Source organism: Mus caroli, chromosome 3 (assembly GCF_900094665.2).
Source record: "Mus caroli chromosome 3, CAROLI_EIJ_v1.1, whole genome shotgun sequence".
Taxonomy (NCBI): domain Eukaryota; kingdom Metazoa; phylum Chordata; class Mammalia; order Rodentia; family Muridae; genus Mus; species Mus caroli.
In genome coordinates this window covers 8,296,837-8,304,564 of record NC_034572.1, presented here as the reverse complement: position 1 = coordinate 8,304,564, position 7,728 = coordinate 8,296,837, and positions in this window count along the sequence as shown.

The window sequence follows — 7,728 nt, the reverse complement described above, 5'->3', positions numbered from 1 at the left end:
ATATATATATATATATATATATATATATATATATATATATATATATATGTGTGTGTAAATGTATATCGCCCGTTTCCATCTGCACCCAGAAATGATCCTGTGCCACAGGACTCCCAAATAGTGTTGGGAGAGAGCTAGTCTCCCAGGAGTGTAGATAAACGTGTGAGCAGAGATAAGACCACCCCTGATGCTCAAAGGAACCCTTCTGGAACCCTTAGGACACAGAAACCTAGGAGCCTTCCAGTTTCTGTGTGTGGCCAGAGCTGATGATGTGCCACAGCACTACATAAAGAAATACCACCAGGAGAGAACTGTTCTCCTGGTAGTGCCAACACACCTGCAAGCAAAGATAAGGCAATCACTTCTCTTCAATTTCCTGGCACAAGAGGGGCCCTACCAGAGCCATCAGGACAAAGGAACCAAGGAACATCTGGGGACAAGATCCTTCTTGTTTCTGTCTGCACCTCAGAGCTGACTCTGTAGCACAGCTCTCCATACCTAAATTCCTACTGAAAAGAACTGGTCTCCCAGAAGTACTGACACAGAAACTTGCAGGAGGGAAAAGCCACAGTTAGAGACAGCAAGACCAGTTAAAAACAGTGATAACCAGATAGCAAAAGACAAGGACATGAAAATAAGCATCAGAAACTAAGGTTACTTGGCATCAGTAGAGCCCAGTTCTCCCACCACAGTGAGCCCTGGTTAACACAACACACCAGAAGAGCAAGACTATGATTTAAAATCACATCTCATGATGATGACAGAGAACTTTAAGAATGACACCAATAACTCCCTTAAAGAAATACAGGAGAACACAGGTTAGAAGCTCTTAAAAGGAAAACACAAAAATCCCTTAAAGAATTAGAGGAAAACAAAACAGGTGAAGGAGTTGAACAAAACCATCAAGGAACTAAAACTGAAACTGTAGACAATAAAGAAATTACAAAGGGAGACAACGCTGGAGATAGAAAACCTAGGAAAGAGATCAGGAGTCATAGATGTAACCATCACCAACAGAATATAAGAGATAGAAGAGAGAATCTCAGGTGCAGAAGATATCATAGAAAACATTGACACAATAGTCAAAGAAAATGCAAAATGCAAAAAGCTAATAATCCAAAACATCCAGGAAATTCAGGACACAATGAGAACACCAAACCAAAGGATAATAGGTATAGAAGGGGTGAAGATTCCAAATTAAAGGGCCAGTAAATATCTTCAACAAAATTATAGAGGAAAACTTCCCTAACCTAAAGAAGGAAATGGCAATATACATACAAGAAGCCCATAGAACCCCGAATAAAATACATGGGCACAGGGGGAAAGTTCCTGAACAGAATACCATAAGCCATTGGTAAATGGCTTATGCTCTAAGATCAAGAATTGACAAATGGGACCTCATAAAATTACAGAGCATTTGTAAGGCAAAGAACACTGTTAATAGGACAAAATGGCAAGCAACAGATTGGGGAAAAAAAAATGTTATCAATCCTACATCTGATAGAAGTGTAATATCCAATATATACCAAGTAATCAAGAAGTTAGACTCCAGAGAACAAATTAAGCCTATTAAAAACTAGGGAACAGAGCTAAACAGAGAATTCTCAACTGAGGAAACTCAAAGTGTTGAGAAGCAACTAAAAAATGTTCAATGTTAGTCATCAGGGAAATGCAAACCAAAACAACCCTGAGATTCCACCTCACACCACTCAGAATGGCTAAGATCAAAAACTCAGGTGACAGCAGATGTTGGCAAGGATGTGGAGAAAGAGCAACACTCCTCCATTGCTGATGGAATTGCAAGCTGGTACAACTACTGTAGAAATCAGTCTGGTAGTTCCTCAGAAAATTGGACATAGTATTACCTGAGAACCAAGCTATACCACTCCTGGGCATAATCCCAGAAGATGCTCTAACATGTAATAAAGACACATGTTCCACTATGTTCATAGCAGCCATATTTATAATAGCCAGAAGCTGGAAACAACGCAGATGTCCCTTAAAGGAAGAATGGATATAGAAATGTGGTACATTTACACAATGGAGTACTACTCAGCTATTAAAAACAATGACTTCACGAAATTCACATGCAAATAAATGGAACTTGAGAATATCAACCAGAGTGAGGTGACTTAGTCACAAAGGAACAAACATGGTATGTACTCACTGATAAGTGGATATAAGCCCAAAAGTTTGTGATACCCAAGATTCAGTTTATAGGCCATATGAAGCCTAAGAAGAAGGAAGATCAAAATGTGGATGCTTCAGTGCTTTTTAGAAGGGTGAACAAAATACTCACAGGAGCAAATATGAAGACAAAGTGTGGAACAGAGACTGAAGGAAAGGACATCTAGAGACTCCCACCTGGGGATCCATCCCATGTGCAACCACCAAACTAGACTTAATTATGGATGCCAGGAAGTGCTTGCTGATGGAAACCTCATATGGCTGTCTCCAGAGTGGCTCTGCCAGGGCTTGACAAATACAGAGGTGGAAGTTTGCAACCAACCATTGGTCTCACCTTGGGGGTCGGTAATGGAGGAGTTGAAGAAGGTATGGAAAGAGTTGAGGGGGTCTGCAACCCCATGGTGGGATCAAGAGTATTAACAGGCCAGACCCCCTGGAGTTCCCGGGGAATGGACCACCAATCAAAGAATACACATGAAGCAACCGATGGTGCTGGCCACATATGTGGCAGAGGATGGTCTTTTTGGACATCAGTGAGAGGAGAGGCCTTTGGGCAGGAGGGTGTTTGATGACCCAGTTTAGGGATATTGCAGAAAAGGAATGGGTGGCTGTGAGAGCACCCTTATAGAGGCAGAGGGAGGGGATGGTATATGGGTTTCTGAAGGCAAGACCTGGAATGGGGAAATATTTGAAATGCAAATAAAGAAAATATCCAATACAAATGGGGGAAAAAGGAATATAGGTATAGTATTCTACTAGGTTGTAAAGTTATTCAGATAAACATTTTGCTAACTCAACTTTATCTCTTGGTAAGTTGTGACCCTCATACCACCTTCATACGACCTCAACACTATATTCACTATTATAACATATGTTCATCTTATATATTTGAAATTTTTATTAATTTCTTAGATAATGTTAAAAGTATTGAAATGGAACCATATAGAAGATTTTAGAAAAATAATCTTATCAGTTACATCAAAAGATAATTTAACACTATATTTCATCAGTGTTGGATTCTGTTATGTCCCAATGGAACCATTTCTTTTTAAACTGTATAGTCTAGAGCTGTATTAAAGATGTTTTAAAAAGTAGATGAGAAAGTGGTGTATCAACTCTGCCCAATCATTTCTAATTAATACTTTTAAAAAGAATATTATATATAATATATAGAATTACACATACACATATGTATATAATTTTTAAATTATAACACATAAATTCTCACCTTCTCTTTCCTCCCTCCATCTCCTCCCAGCAAACCCCTTTCCCTTGCTCTCTCTATCACACTCATGACCTTTTTCTCTTCAGTTGCTGTTACACATACCCACACACCCACACAGAGGTTCTATTTCTTGCTCGCTTTCTCTCTCCCACACATACAGAAACTCACAGTTTAACAGCTTTAAATTTTCACATTTTGTCCTCTGGTACCACTTTCTGATAGCAGTCTAGTAACCTGTTCCACAGGAGTTGGGAATTTCAGGTACTACTAGGTAAAGCCAATTCTTTGATCACAAATGAAATATGGATGGATTTTATTGTTGTTAGATTTTTGTTTGTTTGTTTGTTTACTTTTTCATTTATGTATACACACATATATGTATATATACATACATATATATACTGTATATATGCATGTATGTATGTATGTGTATATATACATATAAATGTGTGTGTGTATATATATATATATGTGTATATATATATATATATATATATGGATTGCTGCTTGTAGGCAAGCATATACACCACTCTCTATCAGTGACCTGTATATTGCTAGCATGTAAAATTGCTTTTCATTTCCATTTCTTGCTTTTGATTTGTTTTATGCTTGTTCATTTGTTTGCTTATGAGGCAGGATCTTGGTAAACTTTAAATCTGGCTTTAACCTTGTGCTGTTTTGTTGTAGCTGCCTGAGAAAGTGGGATAATGGAAAGGTGTGTGTGCAAGTGCAGATGAACAACCCCAATTTCTAAGAGTTGATTCATGAGTAATTAGCCCAAATCTTTCCCACTAATCAAACAAAATTGTTTTAACCTGATTTGCATTGGGATTATATCTTTACTTCAAATCTCATATGTTTCCAAAGTAAAATAAAAGTAGATATTGGGGCAATAAGTTGACTAGTTGGAGTTTGTCTATTTGCAGTACCAGTTTTGTCTCCAGGAAAGGCTAGCAAATTTCCTTTAGAGTACAGTCACATAAAATGTTGTAAATTGGTTGTTTAGTTTTTTAAAATCTTACTCACATAGTATCAAAATAAACTGCTCCAGTAGTTCCTATCATTAATTAAAAATGTCAGTAATACCTGGTGCTTGGTTCTTTCCTGGAATCATGCAATCGGCTTGTTCTTTGACTACTACACTTATGTAATTGTTTTAGTTAAAAGCCAAAGGTTTATAGTGTAAACAATTAAATGGCATCAAGATGGATTGCCCTGAGCCCACATTCATGCCAATTGAAATGGTATCATTTGTAGCATGGCCAGAGGATTGCACAGCTCTGAGCCCTGGGAACACAACCCCCTCTTCATCCTTCGTAGACAAATTACCTGGCTCCTCCGAATATACTGTGTTCTATATACTATCTGGTGATTTTCATTTCCTGTGAAAGCATGATGAATGCTTTATGTATTAATTCTCACTCCTTCTAGTAAATGCAGTGCATAGCCATTAATTATAATGTGACCACTCAAGTCTTTAAAGCACACTTTTAACCAAACTGGCATCTGTTACCTTTGCCTCATTTCTCATTGTTAAAGAAGGTAGCAAGAAGTATAATTAACCTTTATGTCAATACATGCACAGAAGTTTTTAGGTCTTTTACAATTTACCAAATAAACACACATTCTCACACACATACCCTGCAGAAAAAAATGCTGTTATTGTGTGAAAATAATAGGAAAACATATGTTTTAAATTTTGAATAGAGTATATGTTTTATTGAATGCTGTGTATTTAAAATGTAATTTTTTGCGCCAAACATATTTTCAAATATATAAAAAAAAACAGTTACTTTCATAAAATTTGAGTCAATATAATGCTATGACTGGTATTTAAATGTATATATATTTCAAATGGAGAGAATATTTAAAATATTATAGAAAGTTTGAGACCCAATATACAAAATTGAAAAATTGCTTATGTGTATAATTTGTGTTTCAGGTTTAGAATCAGACCATCAGCAAACAACTCTTTCTTTGTAATTTGAACAATGTTTTCACACACGTCATTCATATGCTAATAATATATTTGTTCTGTATGTTACTTTGACACTGAATTCCTACTGGTTTATACGATAGAATTGACTTTGTTTTAAAGTATTTCCCTTTTTGGTTCTTTTTTATTTTGAAACAGGCTCTTACTAAATTGCGGAAGTTGGCCCTGCATTTGCAATAAGCCTGCCTTCATCTTCCAACAACTTGGAATGATGGGCATTTCTTATTACGTCTGTAATTTAAGACTGCTATATCAAAAATATAAGCCATGTCATTCAAACAAATAATAGCAATCAACTTTTTAATTACTGACAACCAAATACTATTTAACATCAAAGAATTGAAAAACAGGTTTTGGTTCTTTGACACTCATTCCAGCATCAAATCTTATCTTGTACATATGACAGATAATAACAACAGGAAATTTTGACCCAGGAATTCTGTATCTTCTCTTAAATTTTTGGTATAACCAGCTAAATTATTTTAATAACATAATAGGTAATTAGATAAAGTGAATGTCTGACAAAGAGAGTTTTAAATCAATTATAATATTTTATTTTATAATAAAAATAGTCTGAATCTAAATGGGATTTTAGATTGCTCCTAAATTTATCCATGAATTATTGACCTGTACTGATTTTTATAGGTTGGATTCCTGTGGACTGTAGAGGAGAAATACTAAGTACTTTCTTTCAAGGAAGCAAATCATTTATGTAAATTACCTAACAATTAAGATAATAATTATAGGACTCATTTTGGATAGTCCTAAAATGCTAATGCAGTACAGCTGATTATATAACCATGTCTTGGAGTATGTCTGCATTTGGAGTTTTCAGTTCCCTCAGTGGGTCAACTCCAGGTAGGAGATATATCAATAATTAATATCACAGACTTTACGTGACTTTTTATACAGATTTTATTGTTATGTTTAATAAATGATAATCTAGTTCTATTTTTGCATCATTGAGGAAGAATAATGACTTTTTAAAATGTTTCTATGCCATTTTAGCAATTTTCTGCCAGTACTCAAGAATCTGAAAACTCCAATTGTGACTTTGACATAAAGTAGCCAGCAATACAGGGAGGTATACATTCATTTCCAATTGAAATAATGGTTGCTAGGGAATGAGTTGAAGAGTGTGAGTATGTATACTGAGCTTTTCTCTTTGCTTCTTCCTAGAGACATTTTCATTTTCTTACAATCTTTTTTTTGGGGGGGAGAGGGGGATTGCTAGCATCATCATCACCACCATCTCAAAACCATTTTCATAGTACTGAGCATGCTTCAAAACTGACATCCAAAAATCCTCAGGATCATAGCAATGATTTTATGAAATTATAGGGCATCAGAAGGTTTGGTAAATTTAAACAATAAAGACGGTTAAAGCATGGAGACAATATACACAAAACCCCAAACCAGATAACATTAGTAAATAGTACAGGTACTTTCTATCTCTCTCTGTCTCTGTCTCTCTGTCTCTGTTTCTGTCTCTCTCTGTCTCTCTCTCTCTCTTTCTCTCTCTGTCTCTCTGTCTCTGTCTCTCTCTGTCTCTCTCTGTCTCTCTCTGTCTCTGTCTCTGTCTCTCTGTCTCTCTCTCTCGCTCTGTGTGTGTGTGTATGTGTGTGTACATAAATTTTCATGCCTGAAATAAAATATATGGATGCCAGTATAAAGTAGAGCTTTCATATACCTCTACAGTACACTACTTTTGGGAATAAACCTAATTTTGATCTCACAGGGAGAAGAAAAGCACAGGAAACATACTGTTTGTTTCCCTTTTCCTCCATATGTCTCTTTCTTTGACCAATTTTATCTCTACTTTTCCTGTTTTAAAAACAAAACTACCGTAAGAAAATATGACATTTAACATGCCCAAAATGTAATAAAAAATAGGTGCAACCATTTCAAAGTAATAGATTCCATGAGATGCAGATTAGAATTCAGCAACCTAATAGCATGCTTATTTGGAATAAAGTACATTACACATTGCAATGTGTTATATTTCAAAACTGCATCAGATGTTTCTGAATTTCTGTCTGACTAGATCATGATGAATCTTGATCTTAGTAAAAATTAAATAACTGACTCTCTTATGATTAGAGAAAAATAGGGCACAGGATGATATGGAAAAACTTAGTGTATGCACTTGAACCAGCAAAGAGTAGCATAAAATGTATGTCTCTAGGTTTCTATGTGTTCATATAAGTATTGAGTATGTATGTTCATGTGCAAGTATGTTCATGTATGTAGGTTTAATTCAGTGATTTGCAACTTGCTAAATAGACTAGCTTTGCTAGCTAGTGAAGCCTAGGAATCTGCT